This window comes from Danio rerio, chromosome 9, assembly GCF_052040795.2.
Source record: "Danio rerio strain M-AB ecotype USA chromosome 9, GRCz13ab, whole genome shotgun sequence".
NCBI classification, from domain to species: domain Eukaryota; kingdom Metazoa; phylum Chordata; class Actinopteri; order Cypriniformes; family Danionidae; genus Danio; species Danio rerio.
In genome coordinates this window covers 35,428,322-35,453,548 of record NC_141029.1, presented here as the reverse complement: position 1 = coordinate 35,453,548, position 25,227 = coordinate 35,428,322, and the positions used below count along the sequence as shown (strand labels likewise).

The 25,227-nt window shown below is 36.6% G+C and overlaps 1 protein-coding gene and 3 long non-coding RNA genes across 54 annotated transcripts in view; 2 read left to right on the top strand and 2 right to left on the bottom strand.

The window, feature by feature from the left end:
• Window positions 1-25,227, top strand: part of caska (calcium/calmodulin-dependent serine protein kinase a) — a 243,950-nt gene that overhangs the window by 30,940 nt on the left and 187,783 nt on the right. The window lies entirely within an intron of this gene.
• LOC137496483 (uncharacterized) lies at window positions 6,325-12,203 on the bottom strand. 2 transcript variants are annotated; one of them, XR_015499663.1, is made up of 6 exons: window positions 12,155-12,203; window positions 10,852-10,885; window positions 9,433-9,488; window positions 9,190-9,339; window positions 9,002-9,078; window positions 6,325-7,680 (listed from the first exon to the last, which is right to left on the bottom strand). It is a non-coding gene; the product is annotated as an uncharacterized LOC137496483 (long non-coding RNA). The 2 variants fall into 2 exon arrangements; XR_015499664.2 differs by lacking the exon at window positions 12,155-12,203 and adding an exon at window positions 11,494-11,643.
• LOC141376160 (uncharacterized) lies at window positions 12,864-19,702 on the bottom strand. The gene is made up of 3 exons (XR_015499673.1): window positions 19,247-19,702; window positions 14,425-14,656; window positions 12,864-14,308 (listed from the first exon to the last, which is right to left on the bottom strand). It is a non-coding gene; the product is annotated as an uncharacterized LOC141376160 (long non-coding RNA).
• LOC147835339 (uncharacterized) lies at window positions 19,338-22,072 on the top strand. Its single transcript, XR_015499672.1, has 2 exons — window positions 19,338-19,631; window positions 19,750-22,072. It is a non-coding gene; the product is annotated as an uncharacterized LOC147835339 (long non-coding RNA).

The window sequence follows — 25,227 nt, the reverse complement described above, 5'->3', positions numbered from 1 at the left end:
GTGTCATGGTTTTGCAATCAAAAAATGTGGTTCTTATGGAGTTCAGTGGGGCACAAAAAGACACGAACAGTAAATTAGGGAGAAAAAAATTATCTTAGGCTGCACAAAAACTAATAATGTATCAAAGGCAATGTTGTTACTAACCACGTCTAACACTGTGAAAAGATTTTTAAAAATCCATTCCACAATTACTTTTTAGATTGAAAATAAGTCATTTTGTGTGTGTGTCTGTGTGTCTGTGTCTGTCTGTCTGTCTGTCTGTCTGTCTGTCTGTCTGTCTGCCTGTCTGTCTGCCTGTCTGTGTCTGCGTGTCTTTTTTCACCAAAACAGTGACATCATTTTATGAATTAAAGAGATAAATTGCTGTAATTTATTAAACCATTTAGTAGTTTTAATCTGGACTGAGGTTGATTAACAGATTTATGCAAAAAAAAAAAATAAAAATATTTATCTGATGCATTTTTACAGCAGTTTAATTTAACGAAAGGATTAACATAACGAAAGGGTAGTAAATTTGCCCAGAGCGAATTGAATTTTTTTTTTTTTTTTTCAAAGCATTTTCCTAAATTTGTGTCGAAATAAGATATTTGTCACTAAAAATCATTCTGCTCGCTGAAACAGAAAATAAGTAATGGCCAATTTAAGACTCAAAATCACCCCAAAGTGGCTGAAAACATCCCAGTACATAAGAATTAATACTGAAAATTTGAAATCCACTTTTAATAGCTGTTATCTGCTCAAAAAATAATCAAACACTCTAATATTCATCTGTGCTCTGACTTGTTCAACATCTGTGAAGAGTGGTGTAGTGATGACCTTTAGAATTAGTCACAGTCATGTCTGTTGAGCATGTGAAAACAACAGCCAATCAGTGGTGCTTAAAAACATACGCTACAGGACTCAATATCAGCGAAAAATGGACGTTTGAAAAAGTTTTGGATTCATTTGTACAAAAGTTTATACTTTTGACAACTCTGATGTGTAGCTTTATATATGAATAGGCAACAGTTCAAAGGTTTGCCTTTTTATTTGTTTAAATGGTTGCATACTGTAGAAAAGTAACTGTTGAAGCATTAAAGATTTTCAAAATATTCCCATTCTAGTTAATTTTGCAGAGGAGTGAGCCTGTTGGAGCGAGTGTTAACAAGTGAAAACATCCAGTCCAGATGGAGACTTTTGTTTTGTGTTTACTTTATAATTTAGGTTGGTGCACATCTGCTGCTTCCTCACCTCTAAATGAGCATTACTTGTACACTAAGTTAGCATTACAGGTATTTTTGGTGTAAGAAAACATCCACAAGATATTGGGATTGCATGTCAGGCCTAGTGTCCAGATTGTTGAACTGCAGTCAGAGATTTTTACACCCAGTTGTTCAGTCATATGACTACAGGCTTTTTTCATGTAAACCCAGAGAAATAAGCTGTTTTTATCTTTACACATTTTAGCTCTGTTTCTGATCTCCATACAGACTAGTGGGTGTAATAAGACATCTCCATTCTCCATCTGTTAAACAATAGTGTATAGGATGCTGAAGGTCAGACACCAGGGCTTAATTCTTGAACAAGACAGGAAGTGCCCTGACCTTCAGTACAGCGAATGTCCTTTTGTAGACATGCAATAAAAAGCTCTTCACACTTACAACAAACCATTGCTTACTAAATACTGGAGAAAGCTGAGCTAAACTCAAGCAAACGCACTCTCTCTTGTGCAAATGTCAGCTCTCATCTGAACATCTCCACATCAATTTCATTCATAGACGATATGCAAACAAAGACTCAATTTCATGAGACCGATGAGGTCACAGCCACCTCATTTTCCTTTTACCCGTGAACCACATTGACGAATGCAGGCTTCCTCGTCAGCATTACAGTATTTACATGCCTCTGTCAAATATTTGCCGTCTTCTCTCCCTCTGCAGATCGAGAGACAATCTGTTTACAAATGGGATTGAGAGTAGGCAGGAGCCAGTGTGCTCCTCATTTCCAAACCACTTACTCCCTCTCTTTCTCTCTCACTTTCATTGAGCCCTAGAAAAACATGGTGTTTAGACATATCAGTCGAGATGGAGCTCCTGCCGTCAATTTCTTCAGGCCTTATTAGTTAGCAGATGAACAGGCATAGGGCTCTTTTTGGATTCGCTAGTCACAGAAAAACAAGGTGAGGGATGTCATTCTCAATACTGGCACTTTAATATGGGATGTTTACTTAAAAATATTAGAGTCAAGTTTAATTACTGCCCCATTATATGTTGGATATGGATATAGACCTGGGACCTCATGTATCAACGCTGCATACGCACAAAAACTTTGCGTACGCCTGGTTTCACGCTCAGAATCGCTCACGTTTGGATTTACTAACGATGAACTGAACGTGGGAATGTGCGCACCTCCACGCCAGCTTTATGGCTGGCGTACGCACATTTTTTGTGCGTGTCTGTTTATTGTGCGTGTCTGTTTATTTCCATTGGCAACTCCTAGAGGCAGTTGTTAAATTGCACTCTACAAAGTGTCTGAGCCTTGCAATGGCAGCTGTATGAGACGGGTTCATCTAGCAGGTATATAAGGTTTCCATACCATACAGTTGACCAGCCAAACATTAAAGTGCAATTTGCAGCGGTCGCCTGTTTTCCCAATGTAATCTGAGCTATCTACTGCACACACATTGCTATAAAGACACTGTCTGAAGATGAATTTGCATGCGTGAATCAGAAACATTTCCATTCAATAAATGTGCAATAAAATATGATGCACAGACTTATTAATGATTCCTACTTGTCTTTCTCGTGATAAATAGTTGGCAAAATCTGATATGTAGCGGGGGAAAAAAAAGAAAGAGTTCATCAGACGCTGGATTCGAACCGAGTTCATGCTCGAATGTGTCAAAACATGTTGACATGCGTCTTATGAGCTGCACCACTGAGACTGTTATGGATGCTGCAACATTTTACACCTACAAATCACACCATTTCTTTTTTAATGCACTCAGTGCGATGTTCAGACCCAACTGTGTTAACCGCATCAGCTAAACTCTCCCACTCTATTTTTTTCTTTTGTTGTTAATTCCGAAGAACAAACTTGCAAATAACACCGCTTTTCTCCGGTCTACCTCCGAAAGCAGCACCTCCAATTCACATTCTGTTCAAAGTTTCTCTTTTTGCTTGATTTTGTCATTGCTTTTTCGTTGAGTTTTGCCAAAGTAGAGTCATTAGCATATTCATACGGGGGAGGAGGCAGAGAGGGGTTTTGTGCTCGTGCATGTTGCCTTCAGTTTCACGTTCATTTAGATGTACAAAAGAATATGCGTGGGATTCGGCGTACGCAGTGTTTCAAACATCTGAATTTTTTTCTGTGTACGCACATTTACAGCTTTGTGCGTACGCAATGTTTTAGTATGATTTCCAAGCAAGTCTTCGTACATGAGGCCCCTGAACTTTTAAACAAAAGAAATCAAATTTTTTAAATATTCATTCAAAATTGGTACAGTCATTCACTTGTCTGTATAGGTTATATAGCACTGTACAGCATTATTAGCAAACGCTGGATTATTTGAAATAATATTCATTTAGGATAGTTTTATTGAAAAACATAATTTTAGTAGTGTTACTTCGTTTACTGTAGGAATCATCATGGCTTTGGGCTTCTATTACGCAATAGTGCATATTAAAAATGGGGCTAACTTCATTTTAATAGGCTAGTCTTGGCACAAGGGGGGTGTGAAATGTGCTTGGGTCAGTATTTAATACTTTCAGCAACATTAACACCGTGCTAACAGGCCCGCTCAGCAGTTCTCACTATCCTCTTCTTAGATCAGACAAGAAGCTCCTCTCTTGGTAGCAAATTGATGACTGTTCCACAATGTGTGCTCCATCTTTGGCTAATCATTTTTCTTTGTGGCATTTTCCTCACATGTAGCAATAAGGCAGTTTTTTGACACACCTTTAACCTATTCAGAAAGAGGGAGAGCAGTGCTGCTGGCAGGGATATTTGGGGCTCAGCTGAGCTTCCTTAGCGTCAGTGTACTTTTTAGTAGGGCTGTGTGATTATTTATAGTCTAAGATAATACCCTAATTATGGTTTTAATGATGTGTGAGCTGACATTATCGAGTGTCACTTACTTTGCCAAAAAACAAACAAAAAATGTGTTGAGTGATGAAGCCTATTACAAAACAATCAGTGACCTTATGGGTTCAAGTAATGAAAGTAATATTTAAGCTATATATTTATGAAATTATTATGTAATTCACGATTGTCATTTTCTGCCATGTCTGAGAGTGTGATCGCAAATGTTATATTGGTTTTGTTTAACAATTCAACAAGATGTTTGTATTGAGTGAAGTATATGATAAATGCGAAAACAGTCCCAAACAAAGCAGAACTTTTGTCAGAGCAATATTTATGTTTGGATTATAAATGAATATTTCAGGCTTTTTGTTTGTGTGCTATTTAGAATATTTGTACGTTTAAACTAATTTAGAAACATCTTAAATGCATAACTAGAGCTTTTTATTGTTTTGTTTTTAGTTTTTTTATCAGATAGAAATTTGAAGTAATTAATTTCTAACATCTCAAAAACTGTTTCTTAAATGCTTTTAAATGGTATTAGTTACCAATGAACCCATGCTTGCATAGGCATTTGGACAATTTATTTTACAGTAAAAGATACTCAAGCACTTGATTGCATGTTGAATGAGATCAACAGCTCATTGATTTTGAATAGACAAGGCTTGACTTTGTCTTCAATCCAGACATTTAGTTGAGCATATTTTGAGTTTAGCTGTGCTGTCCTGCTTTTAATATTGCTATAATGCTTTTGCTAGAAATAACAAGTGTATGTTTCACATTTTTTTTATCAAGTTTTTGTAATTACTTTCTTAGATGTTTTAGATGTTGTATATATATAGATTTTTTTTCTATCCACCAATCCAGAGGACAGGTCGCAACGGCAGCAGACTGATCTAGTTCGCCTGTCCAGTTCTTCCACCTCCACCCTCTTTAGTATATTTTATTACTTAATTCAGCTTTTGTTTTGATGTAGCATTTACAAATACATTCTGAAAGCAAACAAACTAACTTAACCTTAGTCTGAACCCAAGTCTCTGATTATTAGTTTCCTCCATAATTTCAATATGTGTTTGTTTTGCAGTGCAGTTCCAGCATAAGTCTAAAATGAATAGAATCCATCAATATTTGATATGCGCTGTTTGATGTCCCACATTCGGCAGGAATTTTAAACACTAAACAACTGCGTTACACCAGGGTCAGGGAGCACTTCACAGTGGTTATGTGCCATCGCTTTACTTGAAGGGTATATCCTTGACTTGTTTATTCATGAAGACAAACAGTTCTCTGTTCTTCCTGAGAGTCAAACAGCCGCCGATGTCTGTGTTTAGGTTGTTTAGAGTGATGACAGTTTGAAGCTCACTGGGGCTGCTGTTTGAACGACTGATGTTTTGTTTACTCAAACGCTACAGAATCTTCACCATTTCATTTGCATTGCTAAACACAACAGGCTCAACGTCCCCTGTCTCCCACTGGGCCCTTTGTGTGTGTGCACATGTTAGCGATGATGCTAGTGTCGCATCACTGTCTGAAATGCACAATGTGGATTCTGCTTATCGGTGGAAATTTAACCTCTCTCGTCCTTACCTGACTTTGTGAAGGGAACTGTATTATTACCCATGGCCTGCTGTGTCCCGTTGACTTTTAAATGGGATTGTCTGAAAACAATGGGAAATGCTACCTTGCCTTGATCAGATGGGTCACATGTGGCGCTCTGGGTGGCCTGTGGAGATGACCTGTACTTCAAAAACAAATTCAGGTCACATTCACAGCATACTAAAATATTAGTGTATGTGGGGGCTTTTTATGCAATTTACAATTACACACTGTAAATTCTAACATGTTCAGTTTACTTAAAAAAAGTTTGGAAACCGATTGCCTTATTTTTGCAATATAAACTTACAAGGAAATCTTAAGTTAAGTTTAATTATTGCCTTGAAGTAAGAAAACTAAAACTTATAAAGTAAACTAACTGTTAAAAATTAAGTAAGTTTAATAGAAAATTCTAGTTAACATACTTGTCATTATTTATTAATCTTACTTAGGGTTTTATAGTAAGATTACTTTAATAACTCTATTTAACTAATACTGTTCTACCATGTTCAGTTAACATCTTGAATGCTAGTAGTCTCAACATTGTTTTAATCAACCATTTTAAGTAATGTCAACTAAAGAAACTACGTGCAATCGGTTTCCACATTTTCTTCAATTAAACTGAACATAAAATATGTAGTTCAACCTACAAGTAATGACATTATACAGGTCTTAAATGTAAACATTTTATTTGACAAAATTAGCAGAATTTCACAATACACTTGTGATATTTTAGTATCACAATACACTTGTACACAATACAGTTTTGTAAAAACCTGTTGTAAAGTGCTGTAATATACTGTAAACAGCAATACAGACAAAAAATATAATAAACATGTTCAACCCTAAAACACAAGTTTTCGAAAAAGTTTGAAAATCTATCAAAAAAACTTTAAATACTTGACACTTGGAAAAAAGATACTTGAATTAGTGTAATTAAACATGCCATTGCACCAGCACCTTAAACATGGCAGCATAGACACTCACAGAGGAACAGATATTAAGCTTTAAAGCTAATTTGTTAGACTGTGTAGTTTAGATTTTCCTACAGAAAATATCACATTAGTGTGGTCAAAAGTATTGAGTTTGGTATCAATCAATACTGAAATATTAAAAATATCCATTTTCCACCAGCATTTGAGTGCTACTGAGCTCGTTCTTAAACACCATTGATTGGCCACTGTGTTCACATGCTCAACAGAAATGACTGTGATTGGCTGTGACTGTCATAGGTTTACCATTTTTCACTGAGTCCAAACAAAGTTACACAGACACTGAAGTGTTTCAAAGCCATGTCGATAGCTGATTTGTTTAGAAGCTAACATATAAGCTATCTGGTGATGAATCGACTGATCGACAGTGCTTTGAAGTTATCCAGTGTCTTTGTATCTTTGCACCTGGTGAACAGTGGTGAAGTGTGGTAAAAATAATGACCTTCAAAGCCAATCAGTCATATCTACTGAGCATGTGAACACAATGGCCAATCAGTTCTTGCAATGTTAGTGGGAAATGGATGGACTTTTTTTTTTTTTTATTTCAGTACCGATTGGTACCAAACTCAATACTTTTGACAACCCTATAAATCACAATACACTTTTTTGGTTAAAAAAAAAAAAAAGTGTTTTAAACACCAAAATGCTGCAGTCCTAAATGTAACACTGCAAACAGCAACATGTTAAAAAGCAACACTTTGTAATTAAACATGCCATTATACCTGAACCTTTAAACATAAAGCACAGCAGTATATAGGCACCCGCCGAATAAAACACATTACGCTTCCCTCCCAGCAAAAGCAACACACGTTGAACAAATTCAAATGCATTGCTCAAAGTCTTTGGGTAGTCCGAATTCAGTGTGTAAATCAAAGCAAAAAAAGAGACATACTGCATGTGGCAAAGTCCATAACCACTTTTCCTTCCAGTATAAAGGCCCACATTGCATCCATAATGAGGTTCTTTAGACATCTTCACACACGACAGTCAGCAGGCCAACATCTTCTGCACTGAAGTCCGACTCTACAATTACATCCTATGAATAGAGAAAGAAAAATAAGTAAAGTTTGATATTCTAAATGGCACTAATAAAGCCTGTAGTGGCCAGGAGACCAAAAGCAGAGGTGAAAAAAATACAATTCCTTGTGCTTAATTTAGTAACACTTTAGTAGGAACCAATTACCCTATTAACTTGTTGCTTATTAGCATGACTATTTGTGTTTATAGTACATTTTACATTCAAATGCTTCTTATAAGAAGGCCTTGCTATGGTGCTCCTTCTTCAATGTAGACCAACACGATGGATTTGCCTGTACTGCCTCTACTAGGCTTGTCATGATAGTGGAATTTATTACCAATCCATATAGTAATTTTAAAAACATCCAATTCCTGCTAACATTTGAGCATTGTTGAGTGTCATTTCTGTTAGGCATGTGAACAGAATGGCAAAACAGTGCTGTTTAAAAATGTGCTCAAAAGTGCTTAAAATGTTAGCAGGAAATTTGCTGCTTAAAATTGCAGCAGAGATTGGTACTAAATTCCAGTATCTTGAACATGATACTATTCTAAAGGAACAATATTTTTTTTTAATTAAAGAAACACTGTAATGTAATAAAACAAACTGCAGTAAAAGTACTTTTAAAACATTTTCAAGAAATTAAATGCAAATGTGTGAGAGACCAATTGGTGCTACATAATCAATATAAATATTTTGTAGGGAAAACTTAATAAATTGGGAACCGATTCATGAATGCATTTGGTTTTGCTAGATTAAAGCAGTGAGTCAAGTTTGCATTATTTAGCACACTTTTAAAAAATGTATTAATAACTATTTTTTAATAAGAAAATTGATGTTTTAGTATGGCTTTTAGAACAAGGGTGCAGCCATCTACAATCCCACAGCAGGTGACTTCACAGGGTTGGTTATAATACGGAGCATCTTTGACTTTGTGGCTTTTAACACTATCTTTTTACATCTTAATCCAGCAGGTTCTTTCAACTGAAATTATATTTCTCTCAACATATTACATAGGTATTACACTTATTGAGATTTTTTTTTCAAGCTAATCTTCCTTCTTTTCAAAACAAGTGTGTTTAAAAATTAAAGAAATGCATTCATTACTTCACTGGCCTATGAAGCTAACTGACCCTGTGACGGCACAAGCTGCTGTATTTGCAACATAGCAATGCTCTTGCTCCAAAGGCCATAATATAACATCCCTCTTACTTTCAAATACTTACATTAAATGCATTTGTTTTATTTTTATAAAATTGAAAATTTTTATTAATAAGTGAAGTAAACTGGAATGACTGCTTCATTTCCAGTCTAAGAAAGCAGAAACAATAATACTACTTACAAAACACATCCTGAAAATTTCTTTAGACTCATCCCTCTAAAGGACTGAAAGACCCCGGAGAACTGCTGCCAGATGACCTTGAAAAAGTTAAGACAGGTAGACATGCATTATAGCCCAATGAAAACATCAAATGCAATTTATTGCAATCAAATGCAAATTATGATTCAAAGATGATGTCACAAAAATACCTTTGAATTAACATGTTGAAAATTTCTTCTAGTTTTCTTCTGCAATTTTCTCCTGTTTTTTTTTTTTTTAATTTCAATCAAACGAGCAGTGTGTGTCCAATGCAGCGTAGAACTTGGATCTCACATTTCTTCCTGATATTCGATTGAATTCTGCAAAGATCCAATCAAAACATTATTAGTCATTAATAACATTCAAAAACACAAATTCACAAAATCACACAAAGTTTTGAAAAGAAAACAAACCTTCTGCAGCACTTGCATCAGCTGGTGTTTCCTCTATGACTTCCTTCTGGATGTCACTGTTGTGCACAAAAACGTAAAGTGTTATTGACATGGCTAAGCGAAATTCTAAAACAAAAAACAGAAATCAGAAACACATGCAATGATACAATGCAATGCCATTTAGCAACAGATGTTACACTTTAACATGACATAGTTAAATGTTCTTGAATAATAAAAGCTGCCAAATACTCCCGGCGCCTGTCATCAAAAGCATGAGCTATACTTGTCACCAAACAGTAATAAACACAACCCCCGATTAAATATAATCATGGCATTGTTGCTGGTGTGCCTTACTTTTATGAGCATTAAAAGTGGAATAAATATTTGTCTCAATTGATGTCTTTAAAAGGACACTGAACTTTCTGACTAGGGTTGCACGGTTTACCGGTACTATGGTAGTATCGTGATACTATGGCTCCAAGATACTGGCGGTGCCACTGTAGTTTGTAAACGGTAGTATTGTCATTAACAGTCTGCCTACAATACATAATGCTGCATGTGAAAAAGTCACTAAAATACTTACACGATTCAGCAACAATAGATCATTGTATTTTAATAGTCTATGGAGCCTTCTAAGGTTGTAAAACTGTAGAATTTGCGCCTTTTATAGTAGCCTATTGCATATTTTGTGATGGTACATTTTGAATCGGAATTCGTTTATTTCTGTTCCTGTCAATATGATATAATAGCTACAACAACCGTGAAAATCTATTAAAAAGAATGACTCAAAGTGAAATTTTGAATTACTTTGGATTCTTATCCGATAATAAGTGTGAAAAAAGTATGATAGATGAAAAACCCAAAATAGCAACAGGAAACAATTTTTGACCACTTCATATAGCCTAGGTTTGTTGGAAAAATGCTCTTTTCTTTATGTATCTTTATTTTAATGTATTTTTTTTTGCTGGAATGAATACATTTTAGGTGAAGAGATGTGCAAATACTTTTTTCAACAATAAGGGAATTATTTAAATTCAAGTAGGCCTATAATAACATATACAATATATTATTTCTGACATTTTTCTTTATTTCATGGATTTAAGTTATGAATTACAGTATTGCAATACTACTTGGTATCACCATACTTCAGCTGGTATAGTATTGTAACATCAATTAATGGTATCACAACACAACAACCCTATTTCTAACTAGTCCTCAGATGATTATTCAAATGGACAAAATATTCGGACTATTCTTGATCATGCAGTTCTTTGCTGAGAATTTTGTTAAATGTACTTTTAATGCATTAAACGATTTAAAATTACCCTGACACTCAGTATGGAGACAAGGTAACGTTAATAGAACAATTCATGAATATGTTCTATGGCTTGTGCGGTATTGTTCAAAAAGTTTTCTTTGATGTGTAAGTGCAAAACTTACATTTCCACTGCATATCAGCTCACAAACTGGTAGTCTGAAATAAAAAATAAATAAAGGGTATAATGATATTACAAACCAAATATGCCACTCACAATACTCTAATGGTGTGCTACATTTTAAACAACCTTGTAATTGTTCAAATTTATTTGCCCTAAATTGTTAAAAATTTGTGAAACCTTCTTTAAAAATGCAAACTAACAGGTTTGGCAAAGCCTGTTTCTTTACAGAAAGTTTGCTTATAACAAAGGCTTGTTGATGCCTTTGTGTGATATTGAGCAAACAAAGGGATGTTTCTGTGCTTGGTTGTACGAGTTATACCACTTCATCATTAACGTTATCCATCACACATATTCAGTCGCGTCTGGTCCGATTTATTTGTCATTACAGCAATACAAAACACTCAATAACGTAACGGCAACACTGGAATAAACCTTCAAAACGGCATAAAGAAAAGACAAATAGCATATAAAACAAATAAATGAGTTAATTAAATATCTCTCGCATTTTCATAAGTTTAACTTTAAGTTCCATAGGGATTGTTAGCATAAGCACACTTTAGCATCATGTGTAAATATGTATCTGCCTCATACAGTGACACGAATCGTAATCGCATCGAAATCCTAAATTACCTACGACACTCACGGGTCCATTTTGAGCTGAAACTGCTTTATAATGTTCTAAAAGCCTCGGCGGGTTAAAACTGCTGCTGCCCCGGCGATCATGGAGAAAAAAACGACTGGTCTGGTCATGAGCCGCTCGCTGACGCCGGACCGAATCACAGCTGATCTCCTGACCCATAAAAGTATCATAAAAGTCTCATAAAAGTAAATCTTAAAAAAAAAAACACGCATATTTTCGTCACAACAAGCACCACTAAAGTTCAGCGATAACTAACGTTACTGTATTTGTAATGCGGATAAATAGGTTTCGTTTTCTTTTTTAAAAATGTAGACCTAACTTTACATCTATTTGAACGGATCATTGCGCGCGCTCTTGCTCTCTCAGTGCATCATTTAAAATGGCGCGGCCCGCTCTTTTAGAGCATAACGCCCACTTTACAAATTACTACTAACTTTACAAATTATTAATAGTTATTAAAAAGGACTAAGCAGCTAAAAATAGCTTATCTAGTAAAGTAGACAGTATTGCAAATAACGTGCAGTGGTCAAAACGTTTAGTCACAACATCATGGGCTATTAATTAGTTCACAAAACAGCAAACAATTTCACAAAGTGCAGGAAATAAACAGATTACTGATACTATACAAATAAAATCAAAGTAGTAATTAAAACGAAAAGTTTACCTTGATTTACAGCAGTACATCTTCTCAATATGAAATCCTGTCCTTCAATGGCGGTGCTGGGTGGCGGTTGGTTGTGACTCGGGATGGGGGATGGGAAATCACCACCCAGTACGCATGCGTAACAGCATGGCTTAGCCCTTATAAGCAATTTTACTCAAATTACATTAGTTATGGGAACTTTATACCTTACTATGTCAGCAACACTAATGCATTTCTAGTAAACTCAACAATTAGATTAAAATTAAGTAAACACACTAGAATTTTGATAGTAAGGAATACTATTCGCATTTACAGTGCATGTACTAATTTGCCTGACACTTTTGTCCACAATGACTTTACAAAAAGAGCAGCAATATATAGATGCATGACAAGTCTAAGATATTTGAGCAGTTTCTTTACGGTTCTTTACATACATATACAAACACACACAGGGAAGAGTATGTTTTCTATCACAATGCATTACATTGTCAGTGTGATGTGTGTGTCAGAGTTCTGTAGTTTTCAGTATTGTAATTTCTCTAAATATCCTAATCTTAAACATATATTCTAAACTTTATAGTTTACAATATTGAAAATGTAAAGCATTCTCTGTAGTCTAGTGTACCCATATTGAAATCTAAATATTTGCTGGGTGATATTAATATATATATATATATATATATATATATATATATATATATATATATATATATATATATATATATATATATTTTTTTTTTTTTTTTTTTTTAATGTGTTTAATGTTGTATTAAAAAATTGCACAGATAAAACAAACTTCATGGTAAGAACATGAAGTTCTGTTAAATTCTAGAATTCTCTTTACTGGGTGCATTGTTTTCATAGGGGATTTGCATCCTAATCTGTGGCCTATTTACTTGTGTGATTGTTATCATTAGGGATGTTAATGATTACTCGATAATAGATGAATTGTCGATAAGCCTTTAATCGATAGGCCTTGTCGATGACTGATTAAGCATTTAATTTTATAGTTCTAACATTTTAAGCTATACTTTGGACTGTGAGACAGACATCCATGACTTTAAACAATGCATTATTAGGTGTGTGGAGTTTCCTCATGGAATCATTCTCTTGACATTGCATATTGGGAGACGCATGAAACCCTGTAATGAGGGGTGTCTCGGTTAGATCCACATGTACTGCCATTAATTTGCAGATCAGGCGATCAAAATCGGCTGCTTGATATTGAGATATAAGTACGGGTGGGTTGCAGATGGATAAGATTAATCATTGGTTATGCAAACTTTATCTATTTTCTCTAAAATATTAAGGTTTTTTAAGCAATCTTGACAGACTGGCACAAATATGCTGTCATTTTCAAAATCAACAAAAGCCAGACATCTCGGGTGAACATCTCAGTTCTCTCATTCTCAGTCGCTCTTAATCTAGGAACATGTTCAGTGCTGTTCTACCTCATTGTGGTCAAAATACTTGATTTAATGGATGATCTTGTCATTAACAATAAAAAGTTTATTAATAAAATTTCACTTACATTCTATTTATGTTAATATTTAATTTAACAAACCAGTTTGTTTTGGTGCTAAAAAAGTAAATCTTAAAAATCTAAAACAGTTCATCTTAGTATTATTATTTATATATTTTATCTTGTGTTATTTATTGCTGTTGATGGCTTTGTTAGAATACTTTTATAACTTTAGAAAAGTGGTATATATAAAATATGGTAAAATGATCTGTTTTTTTGCCATGACAGCCAGAGAAGCGGATATGGCAATAAACTCAATTCTCTCTCTGTGTTGGTGCTGAAGCATATGCTGCATTATAAAATATGCTGAAGCAAATTTTTCCAAGAAAAATAACCTTTATGAAGTGTAGCCTATATATTGCTTTGTGCCCCTCTGCTTAAGCTCATCGATCATGGAATTTTGTAGGAATTTACTTTAATATGAGTCAGTGTTAAGACATTATTTTTAATCTAGATATTCCACATGGGCATTTGATTTTATTTTTTTAGGGATGCTATTTGAGACTAGAGCTGATTTGTGTCCATTATGAATATGAATAAGAGATGGGAGGTTGGTTGTTTGTGTATGATCTACAGGTTCAGAGTGGTGGAGACCTTTCCTCAAGCCCTCAAGCTGATGTTGTCACGATGCCTTCGCACAGGCTGTCAGGCACCTGTCAGAGGACATTAGAGTGGTGAGAACACAGCAAAACTCAAAGGAACTGACATCTGCCTGTCACCAACAAAGGTGGTGGTGCAGCTGTAATTAATGTAGCTAACTAGAACTTACCTTATGGTGTGGATACTGCTGCTCATTTGGAGCTCAGGTTGGTGCAGTAGGTGTAATGGGTGTTAAATATTTGAATGCATGTGGTCTATTTTTCATGAATCTTGTCAGAGTGATAATTGGGCCTTCGTTGAGGGCTTCCTTTTCATTTTGAAGGACTGTGAACATGAGCTTTTCCACTGTTCTTGTGACTGTTCAGTTGAATTCTCGTTATTGAATGAATTATAAGTTGTAACTGAAAAAGTAGCAAAAATCAAACTTTAGTGTTGCCTACAATTTGCGACTTCACTATAATGCAAGCACAGTTAGATTGTGTTTTCTAATTCAATCAAAGCATTTAAAGGTGCAATTACGAATGTTTTTAGTATTGTCTTAAGAATTTGCCTCTCACACGTAAAAATAAAGCAAGCAATAAACATGCTTAAATGATGTCTTACATGAGGCGAATTGTTTGACAGAGGCTCTGATAAATCGGTAAAAATTTCTTAGGTTCCTTCTGAAATAAACTTGAAGATCAATATAATTTGTATGTGTTTGTTTGCAAATGTGTGCATAGGCACATTTATTTATGTCAGAGGGCACCCAGTGTTTGATACTGTAGTTATCAGTCTGAATGAGGTCTCAGATGCCAACAGCAGGTTAGTTCACATCTGGATTCTTTCCCTGAGAGATGTTTCTTTTTTACCCTCCTCTCGTCTATAATTCTGGAGATAAGCTTCTTCATGATGTCTGACTCGATACTGATATCTAGAAAGCAGTGTGACCTGATGACCAACATACGGCCTTAAGCTCTTTTTCGTATGTTAGCGTATGCACGCAGCCTTTAAGAGGATTCTCCATTTGATAGTTGCTACACATATAGCCTGTGCTTTCATTTAGCAAATATTATAATCAATGTATTTTTTTACAATTATTTTTTAGGAGTTTTTCACCTGTTATTGGGATAGAATAGTGGATGACAGCATTGGGAACAGAGAGAGGGGAAGGATTGGCATAGGTTTTCGAGCTGGGAATCAAACTTGGGTCACTGTGAGCTCCATGGTGGTATATGTCAGCGCACTCATCCAGTAGGCCAGGGGTGGCCAACCCTGTTCCTGGAGAGCCACCTTCCTGCAGATTTCAGTTGCTACCCATATCAAACACACCTGAACCAATTAATTATAATCTGAACACCACGTGATAATTACAGGCAGGTGTGTTTGATATGGGTTGCAACTAAAATCTACAGGAAGGTGGCTCTCCAGGAACAGGGTTGGCCCCCCCTGCACTAGGCTATTGCTGTCGACATCAATCTATTTGCTTGTTTTGTACTGTGATGACACATTTACTCCAGTAACTTTAATATGTTTATACATAACACATATGATAATGTTGTATTATATGATTTAAATGTTTTAAAAACCTTAATTTTCCCCAATAGTGGATTGCAGTAGATTTGCAGTGCTATATCACTTTTTAAATTTTGTCATACACGCTTCATTCTCAACATCCATCTCTGAATAAGCCTATACAATAATGGTCTCAAACTCAATTCCTGGAGGGTCGCAGCTCTGCACAGTTTAGCTCCAACCACCTCCAACTCACACCTGCTTATTAGTGTCTAGTAGTCTTGAACACCTTGATTAGTTGGATCAGCTTTGTTTGATTCTGGTTGGAGCAAAACCATGGAGAGCTGCTGCCCACCAGAAATCGAGGTTGAGACCTATAACATACAACAATAGCCGCATTTCCACTATCGGGCCAGTGCGAGCCAGGGCTTTAATCGGGCCGGGCCGGGCCAATAGCCCGGGAGGTTGAGAAATGAGGCCGAAATCATGTCGCGTTTCCACTGTCGGGCTAGTAGCTCACAGCGCGTCACGCAAACACCGCCCACAGATTGTCCCCGAATCAAACGTCACACAACCCGCCCACTTCAGCAGGAATGTGGCATATAAAGCACACCATAGAATCATCACGAAACGAAACCATTAAAATGAAGACAACCAAAACAAACAAACAACAGTTACTGTACAGCAGTACATAAAATGTCTATACGCACAGACCTGTGTATTTCCATTCATTACATTTGTTTACTCGCCGACCGACTGTTTGCATTGTGCATCGAGTGCTCTTGCCACTAACGGACCCATCACAGTGAGCGCACACATCCATAATCTAAAGCCACAGAAATTCTCCTTTATAACTCGATATGGCTTGTATTTTATAACATCCTTGTTTTGATAGACGTCGTGTTAAGTGTTTCAGCACAAGAGCGAGTAGCCTAATAAAATATAAACATATTTGTTGCGTTCAGCAGCTATTGACTAAAGCTCTTCATTTAAAGTTTCATTTATAAATTTAACCACATCATATAAAAACATAAACACTTGTTTGAGGATATAGAACACATTTTGTGTTTGGGCTTTCCCCCAATGCGTTTGCGCTGCGCAGGACTGGGTGACAGTAAAAAAGGTAGGCTTGATTCTGCTTTCACTCACCCAAATAATGCTCTGTTTGCGCGATTTGATTAATATCATCGTATCCAAATACTTTATAAATAATATTTCAAACCTTCTCCGGTGTTTATTGTTTTTAGAAAATATCTAAAATCTTTTTTTTTTTTCAGACAGGTCTTTGTAAAATGAAAGTTAGGCTTTATGTGCCTTTAAAACGGTTTGATTTATGTATTATATATAGGCTACCTACATTGTTATAGCTAGATTTTTTTTATTTTATATTGGTTTACTTATTTAATGCGATTTTATATATATCCGATATTTGTAATTCTTTAAATGATATTTCAATATAGCTTAGGCTATTTTATCAAGATATGACACTATATTGTTTAAAGTCTACGAAAGTGGGCACGTAAGTTTTATGTCTTTCTGTTGTATTTATATTGTGTATTATCTCAATATCTGGCCGCTCCCTTCACAACTCTGTTGATGCCGCAAGCGCTCTTGCCCGGTCTCACACACATACATACAGGCATTTAAACGCGCACAAACACACCTTTTAAACTTGACAAAAACTCTCGAAAACCTTTATTGTCTGCTGTGTTTTTAATATGGTGTAATGATTATTATGCGTTATTGAAACATAAAGGAGGACGCAGCAAAGAACCACACTATAAATTAAAACTACTTTATTATTTTATGCAGCAGCCTTACATTTAAAAGGGAAACATAAAGGTGATCATACGCAAAAAGACCCCAGACTATAAGGCCAGATGTTTTCTTTCCCTTATTTATTTGTTTGTTTGGCGCATGTACTCATGGGCGATCAGAAAAACTGCCCGCCTCTGCTTTCACTCCGCCCGAAGCCCCAGCTGGCCCTCCTTGGCCCAAGGTATTCGGCGGGCCGAAAAAGGCCGGCCGCTGGCCCCAAGAAAGCCCCGCTTTGGCCCGATTAGGCCCTGGAAGTGACAGTGGAAACGCCACTGGCCTTGGCTCGCCCTGGCTCGCTTGCTTTAGGCGCGATAGTGGAAACGTGGCTATTGTGTTTTGTGAGTAATGCCCTTTCTTTAGTAGGTGTTATGATTATGAAAGCTACCGGGTTTAGATGGGCATTTTGGGACCTGTTTCTACAGTGCATCTGCTTTGTCTATTTAGTGTATGACTGTGATAATGCACTCATATGCAGCTTTAATAATGAAAATAGTGTGTGGAAACACCAGACCTCAGTCAATTGCAGTCTCTGACAGATGCTTTTCTTCAGAAGAACAATTTAGGAGCTCATCTCTCGAGATTAATCTACTGCAGTCTTCAGTTTAAGTGTCTGATTGGAGCAGTTGCTGCTTTGATTTATTTAAGAGTTCTAGCTGAAAGTGTTCATTTGTTTTTGTAACCTTTGTGGCAAACTGTGTGGCATTCCACCCATGATAACAAAAGGATGCTTCTTTGATCTGCTGCACAAAGCTGGGTACTGGGCCAGGGGTCCCTTGGTGTTTCATTAAAAGTCGAGGTTGTGGTTGGGACCGTCCTAATTCGCCGTGGTGTGACCCATCTGTTGTATATGTGGGCTAATCTTAGCTTTAGCCAACCACCAGGGATTAAAGAGAAATAAGTAAGCCTGTGCCTAGGCACTGCTTTAGGACTGCAGGCGCTGTACCGCAGCGCTTCCTGCCTTTCCACACTACATTTTTAACTTTCTACATATACTCTTGCCTTAACTTACACTTCTGTGACTTAACTGTTAGTCACTGCCACAGTTTGCACACAGTGCATTTTTAGAAAAGCCACACAGTGAACTCCCTGTAGATTTTCTCAGTCTGTGAATAGGAGATCTTGAGGATCTTTTTCAACAGAATTGTGCTTGTGTGTCCTGGCATGCATAATGACCATGATCACCCAAGCAACCCTTGACCTTTATCCATCCAGGGACTAAATCCATAGATCTACAACCATGTAAACATGCATAAAGCTGGATTAGTCCACTCTGCATGCTGGCATATACCTCCGCCTCCAGCCTTAGATGGTAAGATGGTTCTGTAGGACCCTGTGATTTAGGCCCTCAAAACATGAATGAAATCCATTAATAAAGCAATATTTATATCATAATGCAAAATTTGACAGAAATGTGGATTTTTATAATGAATATATAAATTATATAAATTATAATTTTTTCTATATAAAAAAAACTAGACCGAAGTTTTTATTGAGTTGAAATTGTTTAATTTCAGTTAAATTTGTAGTAATTTTAGTGTTTGATTATTTACTTTATTAAACAATACAGTAATATGTTAATTTTACTGAACTACAAACTGGAAAGAATAAAAGAAAAAAAAAGATCTGAATTCATAGGGTTCTGGGTCAAGTGTGTGAGACATGAGGACCTTGTGCTGTACCTTTTACTTTACTGCTTCTCCACCTCAATATTTTCCTCAAGGCTAGACGAAGAAGTGCTGCTTCTGGGTATTAGGGGTAATCCACAGGTTCAGGGCTAATGTTTTCAGTGAGCTAGGATGTACGTGTGTGGCTGCACACTGGAATACCTTGTCTTTGCTTCGTTACGCTCTTCCCCTCTGACAGGCATTCAGAAAGCAGCGTCCTGCTGTTTTATTGCTGTGGGGCAGAGTTCCAGAGTTCCTCTTCAGGACTCACAGAGTTCATTATTTATGAAGTTAATAAAGGTTGCTGGAAGTGGCCCTTCCTTCCTTCCTTCTGCACAGCTCGGGTGACCTCTGATGGAAAAGACAGCTCGATCTTGGGAAAAGTTCCTTTGTTAGCGCGGTCAGTGATATATTCCCTCCTCTCGCTGTAGTTGGGAACCTCTTTTGTCATACTCTTATTCTTGTGTTCTCGTTTGTCTCATTTTCAGTCGCTCTTTGTCTCCTCCTCCTTTTTTCAGTGGCTGCATTTGTCTGATTAGCCAGGGGACTGGACTGTTCCTAAACAAAACCGCCTTTATGTGAGAGGTGAGGCGTTTCTTCAGTGGCACATATTGACACAGCACCAGCTTCTTTGCTTCTGCTTAATGGACTGCATTGACCCCCTAAAGACTGTGATTTATCTGAGCGTCTCCTGTGGGAACTGAGCTTGAGCGTCTTACTGAATTCTAGAGCAACAGTCCATTTGATTCTTTGATTCGAACATTAAATCAATGACGTTCAAAGAGTTACACAACTTCAAAAATCAGATTACATGTGCTAGAGGGGTTAGGGAAAAGCCTATCTTTTTAATATATATTTTGTGAGCACCAGTTTATAGGCTGTGTTCAGTAATTATGAACAAATAGACATGTCATAAAAAAATCATCAGAGCCCTCTATCTAATTGTGGTTTATAGTACATTACCCAAAGAGGGGACATATCAGCTTAATGAAAAGAAAAAATAGCTTTTGATTTCCTAAAAGACATAGTAAATTAAATATTAGAAGAGAATAACTAGGTTGCGGTTTTCTGAATGACATGATTAGTTTAAGAATGCCGTGTTAACATTTCAGGTATTCTAGGTTGTACAATTTGGTTTATGTACATATTAAATTTTGATGTCTTGACACTCGAAATTGTAAACTTTTTTCCGATATTCAATATTATGGTTGGGTCAGACTGTGACATCGTCCATTGCCGATGACTGAGCTGGCATTGCATTCTTCTGCCCCGTGCATTGTCAACATTTTAATAGCTCATTTCCACTGAGCGGTTCGGAATGGTATGCATTTATGTCCTTTTCCACTGTCAAAGGTACCTAAAAGCTAACCATTCTGTGCCACTTTTTGGGCGCACAGCTGAACACTATTGGTTTACAGATTATTGTCACCAAACCTTGTCTTATGACAAACAGCAACATAGGAAAAAATATATAATCTTTTTGTGTCCTCTTGGTGACTTTCTTACAAGCATGTGTATTTGCCGTGCATCGTTGAAATATCTTAAGCTAATGAGGATTACTTGCATAATTAAAATGCTATTCATAACCAATTAGAAATGGACAAATGTGGTAGAGAAGCGTAAAAAAAAACGTTTAGTAATATAATTGTGGCTAATAATAGTAAATGATCATTAAATCATAATGAAATTATATATAAATCGAATAGGCCTATATAACGCTGTATATATTTTTAATAAGATTAAATTGAATTGTCACGGTAATGCTTATAGGGCACCTAGGTTACCCCTTTTTTCAGATTTAATTTAAATATTTTGGGTCTCCAGAATGTGTCTGTAAAGTTTCAGTTTAAAACACCCATCTGATTTTTCATTATACCTTTTACAAGATTATGTTTTATACATTTTTGCACTAGGGAGCCGTTTTGTCGTACTGTGCCTTTTAAAGCTAGTCCTCCCTGCCTACCGTTTCTACGTGCCTTTCTGCGTGCCTTAATCTCCTCGCTCGGCTTCATCAGTCAACAGACAGACTTGAAGGAAGAAGATCTCATGTAGCGTTTGTGAGAAATACTACACTAAGAACTTTACCAATGAGTATTTGTTGTGCAGTTGCATCGATGAGTCACACACAATGTCGTTACAAAGTTCACGCACGCACACACATACACACACACACGCAGACAGAGCGCGCATTTAGCTTTGCACTCTTTTTGCACACATATGTGACAGGATACACTGCTCCACTGCTGTATGGATATACTGATTTAACGTCCACAAACCGGGATTGAAGCGTCTTCCTTTATAATTGTTCAGATGAAATAAAGCTGAAGTAAATCGCTGTAATTCATTACACACGTGCACTGTTTTAAAACATTTTAAACATGTGACACTTACTCTTGATCACATTTGATGATGATTGATGATCCTACCGAACTGAGCAGACCTTTTATTTCCAGTTGCTTTGCGCACGACTGGTCTTGTTGATATGAATATACACCGAGGACTATGGGGACATGTTATTACGTGCAGCTGTCAATCAATTCGGTGGACAGGGGGAACGCACTCTTACGTCAAGTTGCGGTCAGTCTGAAAACCGCTCCAATTGGTCCACCGTTTTTATGTTGTTAAATTGAAAAAAAAAAAAAGGACTGGGTGTGTTTATATTACCCCAATATGATGGTCTATACACTATATCTACACATATGTCTGTCTAAACAGCTTGAAAAGTAAATTTTTCACCATAGGTGAAAATTGGACATACTGTGCATTCTTTTGGTAAAGTAGCTATGCTTGAATTTGAAATATTCAGTATGCGCCAAATAAAATTTTACCTTGTTGATAAAATTATTCTGATATTTTTATGTTTATGTAAATTGTGCCCTTTATATTCATCTTTAAAGGTTCAGGACACCCTGGAGAACTTTTTTTTATATATTAACAGATGTGTGTGTGTTGAGCATCAGTTAAGTCAATAGCCCCTTTCACACAGTGATACCGGAAAATATCCGGAAAATTTACGGAACGACTTTACCGGTATGTTCAAAAAAGCGCTGTTCACACAGGCAAGGACGTTACAGAAATTTTCCGGAAAAGAGCATTCACACATCCATTCCAAAATACCGGTAAATTCTGACATCATTCACTACAAATGAGCTTTAAACGGCTGCGCTTGTATTTGTAAACATTTGACTAAATTACAAACTCTTTTGATGATCAATATTGTAAACAACTTTCACAGGATCACTTTCGCATGTCGAGATGTTCATAATATGTGCGTGTGCTGCCGCTCACAGGCTGTTTCATGGGCACATGCAAAGCTTGAAGGTAAACAAACAACGGCTTATCATAAGCATCTTATCGATGATTATTTGCACAGTTGGCATTAAGGATAACATATAAACGTTATCTGACTAACTTCTAGCAGCTAAATGCGTCTGGAAAAATATTCAAAGGCTTTTATTCTCACAAACCGCGCGGACGTAAATGCGTCTGACTGTTGTGATTGGCTAAAGCAGAAGTCTTACGTCAGCACGTTCTAGACGTGCACGCGCTTATTCCGGAAATATTCCTTCTGCGTTCACACAGCGCAGCATTCCGGCAAATTGCCGGTAGTGTTACAACTTCTCTTTCCGGAAAATAGCCAGAACGAATTTACCGGTATTTTCAAAAAGGACCCGTTCACACATACAACCTTTCCGGAAAATTGCCGGTAATTTTCCGGAAAGGTCTGTATGTGTGAAAGGGGCTAGTGTTAGCACCTGTCAGCTTTAATTGTGGGGTAAACTGGATATTTTTGAGCTTTTGTCAGCTAATTTCAGCTTCCTGGTTTAAAATGATTTTTGGGGCGGGATCAAAATCGGCGACGTAGCGCAGAACTGCAAGTGCAATGATGTCGCGTCGGTTTCTCTTTATTATTCAAAGCGGAGTTTTCTTATCCTATGAGAAGAGCCGGCTGCTTAATTATTCATGAGACCTGCCAGACCTGCCAGTGTCAAGCCCGAGCTGTGAGTAACGGACCCACACCACACAGTATTTAGCTGTTCATGAAGGCTCATATGCGTTTGTTTCCATGATCCACGAGGTTTGTTGCATGTTTTCTCCCGCAAGCTTGTCAGGGCCGATCATACAGCAAAGCTGTGTGTGCTGCTAGCATTTTTGTCGGGAGAACAGCACGAGAATTGAAGAATGGCGGACGCTGTCTTTTATCAGGAGTTCGTTCACATTCAGACACATCACAGTGCTGCTGTGTCCTAAATCCTCCAGATTACCAGCAGGGCTAATGGTTAAAATAGGCAGGTCAGGAGAACGGCTGCACTGAGTCTGCTGGATACGGGGATTGAGGGAGAAGTCCTCATTTATAGGGTTTACATGAACACACTTATTACAATTTAATGATATTAATTGTGGTTATGTTTATATGAAATTACGAATAACAAATGTAGCAGGGCATTAAATCACTGTTCATTTGTTTGCATTTTAACTTTGTAAACTATAAACTCATGTGTCTCCTCAAGGTTTGTCTCATTTTGTGAGCTAACTGTCATCAACAGTTGTTCGCTCCCCTTCTCCCCTGCTGGCCACGCCCACTCCTGCCCGATGCTCGTGGAGCTCCACGCCCATTAATCATGCATCTTTTGAAAAAATTCTGAAGTAGACTTTAACCGAAAGTGGGGGGTGTCATGGCCCTTTAACTGTAAATGTAACTACCTACAGGTTATTTTGCAGATGGATTGAGAGGAGAGATCAGCATGATCAGCAGAACTCAGAGAAGGTGCATAGCTTGAGTAGATGTTATTTATGCTCAAAATGACATGATGATCCAGCTCATCTACAAAGACATCAAAATGTTTCAGACCATTCGAGAGGAAGTAAACCATTTCTTTTTTTTTTTTTTTACATGCCAAGATGACTACAGATTTAAACAAAACACACTCACACAACTTTTAATTTGATAATTGTTTAATATAGTATTTTACACATCACTGTAAGGGTGACGTTCAACATTAATTTGTCAAATAATTTATAATTTACATAACTGCAGTGCAGCTCTAGTTATTTGAACTTAAATATTTCAGTGTTCGAAATCTTTTCCTTGATCAAAATGAATTGGAGGTGGTATCTCATTCACAAGATCTTTGCTACTTGAAGCAAACGCAATTTGCATTAATCTTGTAATTTCTAAAAAAACAAACAAACAAAAAAACAGTATCTTAATTAAAAAGGCAAAGGTTAAATGTAATAAAATACAACCAGTGCTTAAGTATCAGTGGGAATCTGACAGAGGATGATCGCCAGAGTTTTGTCAAAAAAATGGAGGTGGTACAACATTTGAGGTGCTACCTCATAATGGGGTATATGCCGAAGCATGCTAATGGGACTTTTAATTTGCCAGTAACCTGGGTTAAGTGCTTCCAGTGAACTGTTTGCCATTGCAAAACGGGTGCGTTTAAGGTCTTTTTTCTTTAAAAATCAGCGATTTCCACTGGCTGAGTAATATCCCATATAAAGTGGGCCTCAGATTGTACAAGAAGCACTTTATTAAATTATATTTTCCCACGCCATGTCTTTAAAATATGAGCATTTATTTTACCCCATTATATTTAATGGAGCTTCTGCAACAAGCCTATTGACCATCAGAGCTTTCACATAAAAGTTAGCATTATGCTGTTTCATTAGCATCGCAGCACAGTTTAAGCGTGTTATAGCACAACAATAGAGCATTTAAAAATAGAAAATGTAACGAGTGGATAGATTGTTACTAGGGCTGCAGGATATTGGGAAAATTTGACATTTTCCCCCTGCAACATATATTGGGATATAAATAAAATTTCACCAGATAACTTAAATAGCTCTTTTTGGAAAGTCATTATATCAGAATTAATTTGGATGATTTTGTATGGGAGTAAAATATATTTTGTTTAATTAATTTATTATACACCTATAATAAACAAACTACAGTCATAAGTAAACCCAATAGAGTTAATATTAATAAATATTAT